General features: G+C 43.4%; 1 long non-coding RNA gene across 3 annotated transcripts in view; it reads right to left on the reverse strand.

The window, feature by feature from the left end:
- Positions 1-6,811: 6,811 nt before the first annotated feature.
- Positions 6,812-13,645, reverse strand: part of LOC147800239 (uncharacterized) — a 28,261-nt gene continuing 21,427 nt past the window's right edge. For 2 of the 3 annotated variants that reach the window (XR_015427359.1, XR_015427360.1), the window contains exon 7: positions 6,812-10,406. This is a non-coding gene — a long non-coding RNA (uncharacterized LOC147800239). The remainder of the gene's footprint in view (positions 10,407-13,645) is intronic. The other variant, XR_015427358.1, reaches the window with a different exon arrangement.

Raw genomic sequence — 13,645 nt, forward strand, 5'->3', positions numbered from 1 at the left:
ACCTGAGCCCTACTTAGCACACGAATCAAGGACTAATAACGGTCAACCTATTTCGTGGTATGCAGGCCATCACCACTTGGTATTAAAAGCTGCTCTCGACTCGTGGGAACTGTTGAAAAAGAAGCTGCAGTACAGTGTACTGTCTCACCACAGAGGATGGAATACTCTTTTTTTTGGGGGGGGGGTTGTGGATGAAATGCAGCCCTCGGACTTGATTCGGTTTTAGCGATTAACGTGCAGAGGCAAACTGACGTGTAGAAATCTGCATGATCCCTTTAATCTCGGGATCCGGAGTCAAGAAGGAAATATTTCCGGAAACCTTCCTGCTCTCGGACGTGTCTCTCATAATCTGGTCATTTACGTACGACATATGAACAGTTTGTCAATGTTGTTTTGCCCGTTCTTTTCCAATAATCATCATCGCATCCTGATCGCCTGGGAGCATATTGCACACTGGTTTGGAATGTGAAGCACATGATATTTAGAAGATGATTAGAAATGCCCTTTCACGAACTTGCAAGTTTTTTTCTGAACATCTTAACAAGTTTGCTATTAACTTGAGATAACAAATATAAATACAGTACTTTCATATCTTGAGAAATAAGTTTTAAGGTAAGTCTCAGAATAAACAACGGCTTTGATATATTAAGTCTTATATATGGAATTGCCTCTTTTATATATATCCTTTATTGTCGTTGGACCTTAAACAAAACATTCGTCAAAAAATATGCACAAGCAGGGTACTGAAATTCAGAAGACTAAAGAAACCGCAAAATAAGAAGAAAAGAGGATAAACAGAAGTTCACAATGAAATATAAAACTGGTTTGAGTTCTGATCCGGGCACTGAAGTGGAATACGGCCGTTTGGAAAGGGTCGACAAATTCGGCGCGTTATGCTTGGCCAACGTGTTGCAAACTCTTGGTGGCGCACTATTGTGAAACGGCCGTATTATTAAAAAAATTGGGTCGAATTTTCCCACACAAATATCTACACCAATGATGAGTAAGAATCCATTTTACTTTGTAAGGATGTGTATTAGGTTTGGTTTCGAAAAACTCCTATGAGAAGGGAAGTTTGATATTCGAGGCTTTAAATACATGTAGTTATGAACTAAGACACGAGCTCTTTCTGCAACTATCCTTACACACGTTATAAGTTGTGTCGAAGATTCGCTAAATGGTAAGACGGTAGCAACTAACGGCGCTATAACAGCTCAATGGTCATGGCAAACGTTCGTTCACCCGTACGCATCTCTCAGTATAAGTCATGTGCCAGCACCATCCCATTTGCATGTCACTTGTTTTCATTTCATTGCATTTCTTGCACTTCTTCTTGTACATGTACGTCTCATGATCCTCATCCTCGCATTATGGATGCAGCTAGTCTGGCTCTTCCAGCCCTCAGTCTCCTGATATACCCAACAGGGTCCAATTCTTATCATTTCTTTATCTACGCTTGCGATTTGAAGTGAAACTTCGGTTGTCTCCCTGCGCTCTTCGCGCCTTGAGCAGAAGCACCCCCTCATCGGTTGAAAAGAGTAATGGCGGTCGGGAGTGTTTATTCTGCTGGTAGCGATGCATCCGCAACGCGTGCATTTCACGGTCGTTTGTGAGCCAGCGCGCTGCAGCGCAGTGAACTTCCCCCTAACGGAGCCTCCGTTGCTGGGAAAATTGTGCCCTCTACTGGTCGAGCTCGGGGCTCATTTATGTTATCAACTTAGCATGCTCAGCCGACAGAGAGATTTACCTCCTTAACCATGCGGTGTCCTCATAGACTTGTTTGTAAGTTGGTAATTGATTCTGTTTGGTTTGTAAGGCTGCCTCGTCCCCATTGGTTGCCTCGTCCCCAACTTGATCCACTGATAAGTCGGATGATCGACCAATCTGTCGAAACTCAGCCAATTATGTCATTTTCTAAACAATGAAACAGCACCAGTGGACTTCAACAGAAAAACAGGAAAACAGCAAAACAGGACTATCTAACGACTTGTCATCAAGTCTAGTGTTCTTATAGATTGTGGCTAGAAATCACAAGGTTGGTGTTGCATGCTTCGAGGATTAATTTGGACGCAAGTTAACAGGTTCTTGGTCAGCCTAGTGTTGATGTATGACTTTTCATGTAATGTTATTTTTTACATTTATGAAAATGCAATCGTGTGATGGTGGTCATAATTATTGATAGATATTACAACTGTACAGCAAAATCGAACCACGGGCAGATCAACCGATTGCGCCTAATATTTGTTCAGGGAATGATTCTTGCTGCACTCATGGAGGAAGGATTCCTCCATGCTGCAATCTAGAGGTTCGTTAATATAAGAGAGCAGGTGTTAACTCAATTCTTATAAAGTAATCGACGTATAGGGCTCTCGATAACTGACCCTGTACAACAGTCGCTACACAAAACTACCGCTCCACACGCCCTTCGACAGCCGCGAGCCCAGCCTGAGACTCACTCGGAGAGAAGGCAGACTTTTCAGTCAAAGGAGGGAGCTACACTACATCAGTGGTCCAGCAAATCTCAGGTCTGAGGGTCCAGAACGGACGTTCGAAGGTCGAGTTCGGGCGGCCTGTTCTTGACCGGGGTTCTTGTTCTCTTGAACACGACTCAAAAATACTGTTCTCGGAACAGGATCACACACCACCTCCCCGCCAGGGTTTTACAGGAACACACGGAAAAACTCGTGAAATTTTGATTTTTGAACAACTGCAAAACGTAGAGAAATGGCTTCCAAAGCCATAGACAATGGGAAGTTTTGCAAAATTAACATTAATTGTTTTACACAGAAATGAATGTTCCTGTTTATATAGAAAAGAATTCAACCCATCCAAACTTAACAGTCGAATAACGTAGCCTACATGGACGCCGCCATGTTGCAGCGATAACCGGTTGTTTGTTCCCGGCGTTCGAGCGGCCGACCTACGAGCAACAAATAGAGCTGTTCGTGAAAAAACGAGAACAAGCCACTCGAACGCGGCCGAAGTTATCAAAATTAAGTGCACGTAAACTTCAACAGCGCCCTCTATGAAAAGTATTCATTTTGTTAGGTAACTACCCACGATGCAAAGGTTAGTACAATTCAGCAGAGAGCTGGATGTTTATTTACAGACAGACAGACGTTTTAGACAAAGTTTGACCTGAGAAATGATGCTTTCTAAAAATCTTACTTTTATTTGATTCCATCAAAACGAACCCGCACTCCGGCTGGATTTTTTAACAGTATGCCAAACTTTGAGAAAATGGATGAGTAAGTTCAGTTCGATCACTTCCAACGATTAGTCTAAACAGCAAAGGTTATTTCTCTATAATGCTAATAGTCATGTATGTAGTAAAGACACACTTGTTCCCATTCGGCAACGTCTGGGTTGATAAACTTCAAGATACTTGTTCACTGAACTTCGGAAAAGTGCGCGCCCTCTTGTGAGGGAATTCCGTTCGCCTTCCTGTTCAATCATTTTGAATAGCGCCACCATTCTTCAAGCTGCGTATTCACGGAAGCATAGACTGGTCCCCGTCCCGTGTATAGTCTCTAGACGTCTTACAGACGTCCTCCGTAATTTTTTTCCGGGAAGGTCAGGGGTAATTACAATGAAAATGGGCGCATCTGAACCGTTGTGCATGCGTTTTTCACCCAGGACGGTTGGGGGCAATTATCATAAATGGGTTTGAACCTTAAAGTGTAAGACACAACAAAATTGTGTTTTTGGCCGACTAGCATGGTAGCTTTGGTACGTTATCTCTGTTAAAAATCAACAAGCCGAAGGTTCGAGTCCACATGTAGTATTTTTTTCTTGGTGGGGAATTAGTTGGAAGACGTTTTTATAATAGGAAAGTCAAGCCTAACATTTACGTTAGCACTAAAGTTTTTAAGTGTCCACTAACCTGATCGAGCTTGCAGTTAAACACACCCGTATATTATAATTACATCTAACCTTCCCAGAAAAAAATACGCGGAGCGGTAGCTGGTAATGAATCCGGCAGAATCCTGCCGGATGTATTTGAATGAGGAAACGATGCCTGCTTTATTCTCAAATCAAGCAGACGCTGATAGCCTATTTTTCGTTTTCTTTTGCATTACCGAAAATAAATGCACCATAAATTGTTCATTTATCTACAATTTAACACAAGAACCACTGATTTGAAATAAATTGTCGTAAAATGATTTATCGATGATAACCATTGAAAAATAGATTAATTACCACACTGTGACCAACAGCGGTTTAGCAAGGATAGCTATTTGTGTTTTATTCGCCTCTGAGCTGAAACATATTTCATGTTAAAGCATTGCTATTGGCCTGACAAAAACTTAAATATCCGGCATCCAAATGTACAGGGCTGATCACACATGTTAAACAGCAGCGAGCTACCGGTCCCTGTATATGTAAAAGGGACGGGACCCAGTCCAACGGAAAGGTTGCTGTGCGCCCTCGTGCGAGTCGATTCAGTCTGCATTCCAGTTCAATCATTTTGAATATAGCGCCTCCATTCTTAGCCAACATTTTAGTGCCTGTCGAATCGGCAGCCAAGTTGTCTTTTACTCATTCCGTAATATTTACAGCCGCACCTTTTCGATTTGACTATCACAAATCAAGCGTTGCTTGGGAAGTGGCCCATCGTTGCAAGCAAACCAATCTGTGACGAGGTCTTTTCCAATTCATTATATCGTTGCTTAAGCTTGTCATGGAATCCACACACTGCAAGGACAGAACAGGTGACATTCTTAACAAGCCAACAAGACTTCCTTTCTAACCACATTAAAATACTGGTTAATTATTTTAAAGTCAATGGATCTGTTCCATACAACGAGGAGTCTTGACCCGGATTGGATTTCTAGATTAAAAAAAAACAAGAAAAAAAAAGCAACATAGATTGAAGAGGGTAAAAATTGCCTTCAGCTATTTGCCTGAGGTTAATATAGATTGGCCACTTCAGGAAATGGTGGGTCATCTTCTCATATGTTGAAAATGTCCGATGGGCAGGGATAACCTACATCTCTCCTCTTTGTTACAATACTGCCCTCATGCGGCGACCTCAAAGAAGTCCTTGTTGCAACGACAGGGGTCAGGGGTAGGTCGGGACGCAACTTGACCTTCCGCCGCTGTACATGTGGGCCGCTGCATACATGTACTGTACATGTACATGTACAGTACACGAGGATGGCTTACCCACCTAGCTCAGCAGGGTGTTTTGGTTGGGGCATACAAGGGCCAAGCGTTCCCGCTATCTCTGCTTTATTTAGGTCAGCAGTGGCACCGGTTTTGTGCTAACTGCGACCTCTGCTCTACTTTTCCCGCAAAGCCGCTCTCTAGATGGGGGTCAGAGTTGACGGGCGATGCTTGTGGCGATGACGTCAAGTAGCGATGCAGTGAAATACAATATGGGAACAAGGGAGAGAAACTTCACAAAATTTCACCCGTCAATTTGTAAAACCAAAGAGCAAAAGAGGAAACTGGATATATGTAGGATTTTCAAAAAGCATATACCGAGAAAAAGATCAAGGAAAACATTTACCTTATGGATGTTACAGATGATTCATGATGACTTTTCCTGAATAGTCAATTATTTTCTGAAGATGTTTAGGGTCTCGGTAAATCTCTAATTTTTTTTAGAGCGAGCCAACCACAAACTGACATAAGAATTTGATATGAAGCATCCTTCCCGTGCCGCATGGGTCATTGCTAATCCTGGTCTCAAATTTTGTATTAGTTTCACAGAGAGCTAAGGTTTACTCCCTTTGCACAGTTTGTCGAAAGGGAGGCTGCACTTGCAAGCTAGAACGGATTCTTCCCTAATCTACCAAAGCAATTTATTCCTTAATTGCCCCACACACTAGGGTCAATTGCAGACTCGATTTTGTTCCTGCGGTCAGACGATTCGGTGTAAAGAAACGTTGCCCTAAAGAGTATGATTTTTTTGGCCGAAAATTTATGAGTTCATGGAGTAATTCCAGGGAACATTATTGCCAAATTGAGGTATACTGCTCTCGCTAAATGTCATTTATTTCGACTGAGGGTGCTAAAAATTGTAATCGAACTTTTCATTGACTGTGTTTAGTCCAATTAGGATGAAACTTAGTAGACGTATAAAGCAGGAGTGCATTGTGTCCGAGTTGATGCTAAATTTGAATAAAATCAGTCTGAGTATATCAGAAAGTGGAATATTCCCCTCGAAGCCGGCTGTAGTGAGGTGATGGAAAGTAAAACTTAGCTTTTTAGGATTTAGTTGTTCATTTTCTTTTTACATGGACAAGAACACATCGCTCGTTCGTGGAAGAGCAAGCTTGCAGCAAACGGGGGTTGATTTATTAGGAGAAGTCCTGCCCTTGCTACGGGGGCTCTGGGTAAAATCTATGACGTTATTGTGGCGTTCTAAGTAATTCAAAAGATCCTTCTTACTCTGTATTCAGATGTCACACATGTTCAAATGCGAGTAAAATACACAGGAACGGCTGCACGAGAGCCTACATCTGCTTTGTTTTGTTTATGGGGACAGTGTTCAGTTCTGTCTGCTTTTGGAAATGGTTTCCATGCAGGTATTTCTTTCTGACGAGACAAGGTATTAGACGCTTCAAGTTTGCGAGGGCAAGCTAGGGGGCTGGGGCTGCCAGACCGGCAGGGGAGGGCAGGGGTTCTTCTCCCAAACGGTCGGCATTTCACAGGGCTCCTCGTTTTACCGAAAACGAAATCCGATCGACGACAGGAATGTCGCCGGTACAACAAACACCGCGACCCGCTGGTCGCGGCAATTGTTCACCCGCTGATCGGCCCGCGTGGTAACCGTAGGGCCGACCGCCACCCCAATCTGAGAACCCAACTCCGCTGGCTCAAGTTTAAGCGCCAAAAATTTCTCGAAAAAACTGGCCGTAATCAGTTCTCCTGAAATAGCTGCATGAAGCATTTTTCTGATTTCTTTCTCAGCTGCTTTCAGAATCATCTACAGATTTCATTTTTTCCCTCATAACGGCGAAAGTAATTTTCGTTCCGTAAATCAAATATCTTATTCTTTATCATCATTCATCATGATTGTTTTTATTCATCACAATTTAAAATGTGAAATCCTTCTCCCCAGCTGCATTCTTTTATAATCATTCCATATAATAAAACAAATATGTAAATATTCCTACAGGGGAAAGCATTGAAATATAAGCTGTAACAATTACAAATTCAAAAGAAATTAATCTGGTTTCTGCAGGTTGTTGGAGAGTTTTCGTCGGGTTTACTTATGAAAGCTTGCTTTCTTGTTCTGCTCCTTTCTCTCAAATATTTGTTTCTCTCTGCAATTCGATTGTCAAGGGGTTTTCCTTTTACCACAGCGAAGTTTCGGAAAGATGATATTACTCAGCCTTGGCTTGATAGTAAACCATATCCACAACCTTTTGAATGGGATACGTGTAGCAGTCGGTCGAAATTGTCCTAATCCTGTGGAAAGTTGGCAAAAATGAATATTACAGATTCAGAAATTATACGTAGCATTATGAATGTCAGATCGCTCCTGCTGACATTCTGCACACTTGTGGAAAACAGTGATCCCTATTTATTTATACGTAGTTAACATTTTAGTATTTTACTTGAATCGACCAGTGTTGCATTTCACTGCGTCGAAATTCAATCTGCATCTTGTCGTTGGATTTATCTGTATTGACATAAATTTTGTTTCTACGCGTTGTTGACGCATATACTTCAGATGACCACTAACACTAGTCCGCCGGTCCGTCTTTCTGTCTGTTTGCTTGCTCTTCCCTTTGCCAGTATCCGATATTATTTTAGTTTACATAGCAAGAAGGGAACATTACCGATTCCTGATATTCACTCAGTTATTGAGATAGACAATGAAAGCAACATACGATATCAACTGGTTTAATGTGTTTTCGGAGCAAACTGCGACATCATCTCAAACAGACGACGTGCATACTTTGCAATTCCGGACTAGCTGCATTGTGCGACGAGTGCCAGAAGTGCGCCATCGCGTCAGACACCAGATCCGAAAACCAAACTTCTTCACCAGTGGCCGGGAGAGAGGGAGACCATGTTAATGGGAAATTGCCGCGTTGTGGAACGCGGTCAGAGACAAAACGGTTGGGGATGGGGGGCATCGAGTGTAACAGACGACCTGGCCACATCATCCCCGAGAAAAACACAGCCTGAAAAACAAGCTGAGGTTTTTGTTAATTTAGCCCCCCGGGCTGATGAAAAGACCAGATGTGATTTCATGGGATACCAACGCGATCCCCAAACCAGGTAATCAGGAGACAGTGTCTATGTCAGCCGTGCTGTGAATTTGCAACGAGAGAGCACTCGAGGTTCGATCAAGCGATGGCGGGGCGAAACGGATCCGGGCCCGGTAGATAGCCGGCCGCTTCCGTTCGGTCTCCGCATCGCCTCTCATCCGCTGTCCCGGACTTGTGTTGATTCAATTAAGTTAAAATTAAGGTTACAGGGTTCAATAATCGAGTGGCAACCGCCAGCCTTTTTGTGATTCTTGCTCGTGGGCGGGGAAATTAAGTTTGTTATCTTAGCCCAGTTTGATGTTGTCTTGGGATTGGTATAAAGGAACGCTCTGACGGGATCCGTCATTTTGAGGTATTCATGCTCAGAACGAAATTGCCGAACCACCAAAAGAGCAATAGGGTATAAATTTCATGATTGATTTGCTAGAGTTTTCCGAGGGTTGAAATGCCACAAACTCTGACCGAATTTAAACAAACTTCCTCCTGTTTTTCCTCGTAACAGTCTCCTTTACCTCCTTTTTTCACGATGCATCTCAAATAATGAACCGCCGAAGGCAGGTTTTGTTTCACTTGTCAGCTTCTGTTTGTGTCCCCTGCAACCCGAAACCACTCCGAGAATGTCCAACTCTGGCGGGGTGTAACAGTGCGACACCGGGCACCGGCCCCCGGTAGGCACACTACCCCGGTCCACACCTGCCCCACTCCTTGGAAAAGTTGATTTTGACCCAGCGCGTCCCCCATGACGGTTTCCGCTCGGCCGGCCGAGGGGCCCGGGGTTTGCGGGCCAATGTACGCCCTTGCTCCGTCCGCTTCTTTCTCCGTTAACAACTTCGTGCCAACTGCCTCACAGCCCGCGAGTCAACTGTTGTCAACATACTCGAGCCTGCGCCGTTCCTTTGAATTGCTGGCAATAACACTCCGTCTCCCATTCCACTCTTTCCTCTTCAGTTCCCTGGTATTCCCCTGCTCACTGCATTGTCATCTCTCTTAGGAAAGTGGGATTGTAAGAGAATGGGCCCATGGGGAAATGCATTCTTTCAACAGCGATGAAGACATATGATATGACCAAAAAAGTGACACTGAATCCAAAGTGGATATTCAGAAGAGATAGACGGTATAGCCAAATTAATTTCACCATAAAACAACCCGCGATGTCATGTTTTACGGGGGATATTGCATGTGTCATTGAATTTGTTTTAAATTTTGGCTGAAAGTCCTCTTGCATCTTACAAAATGTGTTTGAATCTTTTTATTTTTATGGGGTATTACAGCAGTACAAAACAACCCAACAGAAGCCAACAACAACAAAACAAACAAAAATGAACAAAAGACAATAAAATAAAGAAACAAAACGGCTCAAATTAATAGATGTAAACAAGGGTGATTTTTCTTCAATACCGATGCTAGAGAAATTCTCCTCAATCCTGTTGTCTTCATGTTGTCTTCTCTACAGTTTGAATCTCTGTCTTCTATTAAAACAACGAAAACGTGTTACCCAAACACATTCTGTCGAGAATAATGCATTGCCCATTAAGCCAAAACTTTATCAATTGGCACCGCACTGGAACGGATAGAGCATGCCTTGATACTTGAAGAGGCCAAAAGTACCAGCGCACCACCAGCTTACGGTGTATCATTCACGGGGGCCGCGACGGTTATTGTGTAGACTGAAGACCAGCGGAGTTACGAGCCCCCAAAACGCCGCTTAGCTATAGCGCAACTTGTCAATAACTTGCTTTTACATGAATGATATAGCTGCAAACATTCAAACAAAATTCAAATATGATTTTTTACTTTGCGTGTTAGTACAAAACATGAAATAAACTTATTACAAATCAGATATACTTTGATGAATAAAGTTTGGATGGTTACTAGGCTTAGAAGCACATACGTAACAAATACATTGAAAAGCTATTTAAGAACTGGTTGATGTGGTACTTTGTAGAAGTACGTGCAACCGATTATTGCCACAGACGGGAAGTTAAACTGTATTATTTGTTACACGAGAAACAATACGTGAGGCACATAATAATATAATCTTTGCAGTCTGTGCTTCGGGTCGAAGACACCGGACCAGGCTTTCGATTCTTTCTCGCAGTCAGTCCAAGGTTTACAGCGGCAATCGGTGTTATGGTGATATCGTGGAACACATAATGTACATCAGTTAGAGGGTGCCTTCTGTTGGGATCAATGGGAACAGTGTCAGGCAAAATGTCAGGTGTGAGTATTAATATATTCGATGCTAAATCGGATATTTGTCAGTTTTTTGGTTATAGTTTCGTGTAAAGGACAAGCAAAATGCCCCAAACTAAAGAGACGGTTTAGTTGGCTTTTCTTCGGTTACATTAAGACCCCTTTTTCCGCGCTGAATCAGCTATTCGACTCAAGATCACGCAAGATTTCTTTAAAGTTTCCTATCAACATTGATGACTGGTCTTCGTTCGCAGTATCGTTGGTCTTTTTTCATACGCTCCTCAACATACTCTATCCACGACGCAGATTCTGTGCCTTTTAAACCACTTGATCTTGTGGAAGACAAGAGTTCAGCGAAACATCCTAATTATTGATGTCATTGAAAATTTTTACTATTGATTAGAATATGAATCAAAATCAGCACAGAAACAACGGACCTGGGTCCCGTGCATAGCTTCCATCCTTAGGAATAAAAACACTATGCAAAGAAACTTTGGGATAACTAAGCCAGGGGAGCATACAGTTCATGTCAGTTCACTCCATTAAAATATTGGCATTTCGGAAGTCTCATTCAAGTATTGCTCAATAATAGTCATGGTTTAGTCTTTGCAAAAATGACAAGGAAGGATCAACCTCAGTCGGTCCAAAACTTATCACAAATACTACCAGGGAATGGAAATCGCGTGGTAAATATCAGACATGCAGCTTGACAATGTCAGCAACTTATATGCAATAGTACACAGCAGTAAGTTCAAGTAGAGATCATGGTGACCCATCACGAGGTGTTGAAGGTGATTATGACGATAATCATACTGGCGTAGTGGGGGGGTGGTGACAGTGATGATGACAATGACAGGGATAACAATGACATTGATGACAAGGAAGGCGATGTAAACAATGGCAATGATAATACCTCAACCTCGCTCAGCTTGAGCCTAATAAGTTGGGCCGGGTCATGTTTCGTCTGAGACTTTCCAGAGCAGTAAAAACATATTGGAATAAAGCAGTTTATAGAATACATTAAATTACGGATTCCGAGTGAATGAACAGCCGGATTCTCGCCCATTTTTCTCTATAATTGCCTGCCCGTATCGAATGAACACGTCCCCAAACTTGGCGATATTCAATCTCGGTGCCTCACTTTTCGATCCCCGACCAACAAACAGGCCTCGATTTTTTTTGCCTTTCTTGCATTGCTGGGCAGAAAGCTCGATTTCTCGCCTTACATTGTGTATTGTCTTTGCAATACAAGAGGCTCGATTACTGTTTCTGTCGTATCAAAAAGCCGTGCGCAATCAATACACTCGGCCGTGTTTACCGTTCCACTCCCGGCGTAGAGTTTCAAGGCGCACGGTGGAAGTTTCCAGGGATAAGTTCTCTCTCAAATTCTCAAATACGGTGTGCCTTACCGTCTCTCTATATCTTATTGCTTTTGATTTTCCTCCCTTAAGATTAACTCCAAAATGTCCACGGCTTTTTGGGGCCAATCGAGCGGGCGTGCTTGAGAAGGGGAGGCCGGGCAGAAATGGCTTTTGCCCCGGGCGCTTGGCTGGATTGGGTAGATTCTTTCAACGCCCTCGAATGCTGAGTGTAGATCATAGCGTTTCCAAGTCCCATTACGCGCCATGAATTTGATAGGTGTGTCACAATCAACCTTCGACTTAAAAGGTTTTTGGGAGAAAAAAAATCCCGTTTACAAAAGGGGACGGCAACTGAATAAACATAACTTTTGATTAGTTAGCCAGACCCACCAAACTTCACCGAAGCACCGAGTAAGACGACATAGAAAAACGAAATCTTTACGAAAACGTTGAAAATCACCAACTTTAGAGTGTGGGACGTGACTTTTGGCACACTCTGAATGAAAACGTAACTCTGTCACTTGGGAACCAAGGCATTTTCTAAACTAAGTTTAAAATTAAAAAGATGTGTTTCTCACAATCGAAGCCTGTCTCATGCGTGCGTCGGGAAACGAGTGCACGGTTACATTTACGAAAACACACACAGTTCTAAGTCTTTGAGCGTGTCTCTCGCGAAGTACATACCGAGAGAACGTGATATATCACCGAGGATCTTCTCGCGCAGCGTCACGGTCGGCTTGTGGCCGGGCCACTAATAGCACCATGTGGTTACGGTTGCTGCACGCCTTATGTGTTTATCACTTGAACCCGCTTGCTTTGCAGAGACACAATACACGCGTTAGAAGTGGCAGAAAGGTTTGACAACTTATGCCGAAGCTTCTGTGATGGTTTATTGCCTAGGAAACGACAGGAAAGTATCCAAAAATGTCATGCAGGCGTTCAAATTACATATACAGTGGTGGGAGACCGACTCGGTCCTGACGGGTCTCAAAAAAGAGAGGAAGTAGGATGGATGATGAGGGCGGGCTTCACGTACCTTGCCTGACGCAGACTGACTTCTCAAGCGGAGAGTGAGAGGGGTGTGGCAGGCATACACCTCCTTGAATGCAGTCTACGGATGCATGATATTTTTGATCGGACATTGGTTCTTTCGTCATTGTGCATCAACAGACAGTGTGCAATCGTTAGATAAACATTGGAAAAACAAAAAATAGAGAATGCACTTCTGTCAAATACTCTTGACGCGTTGATTGTTCACTGTCTATCTTTGTGTATGTTATTTTTATTGTGATGCATCGATGCATCACAGGATATTCGGCGTGTGAACTCGAATCGTTCAAGGTCTTGGTAGAATTATTTCTACAGTGTTAATAACTAACAAATAATTGCTAATATCTCCTTGCGATATGTGGGCAGACGTGGTGTCCAGGCAGTGCTAGATAGATTAAAGGCCAGGGATGGTAAATCTACGACGAGACGACAGACACCCTGATCCTGCGACTTTAACCCACAGCTCACCGCAGTGCCAGTTGTGGCCCAGGGCAAGCCTTATTGCCCTCAACCCGCCTCCCCCTTCGTCACGGCAACTGGCTGGAAAATTGCTGGTGCTGACAGACTAAGGAACGCCGACTCACTACCCATGTTTCTCCCCCTTTCCCTTTGTCGATGTCAAGGGAGTGTGCAGGCGATGCCGACTCCCCCCCCCTCCATCAAACAAGCCCCGGAACGATCGAGCCGAGGTGACGAAGGACGAGTAATCCTCCGGCCTGTCCGATCGGCACACGGACACCAAAAGCCCATCACCTGTCGACTTAGACATGCTCAGGCAAATCCCCCAATCGTTCGACCTCACAAGGACAGGGC

This window comes from Acanthaster planci, linkage group LG01, assembly GCF_054643075.1.
Source record: "Acanthaster planci isolate LZ-2023a linkage group LG01, COTS_SCS, whole genome shotgun sequence".
In the NCBI taxonomy this organism is placed as follows: domain Eukaryota; kingdom Metazoa; phylum Echinodermata; class Asteroidea; order Valvatida; family Acanthasteridae; genus Acanthaster; species Acanthaster planci.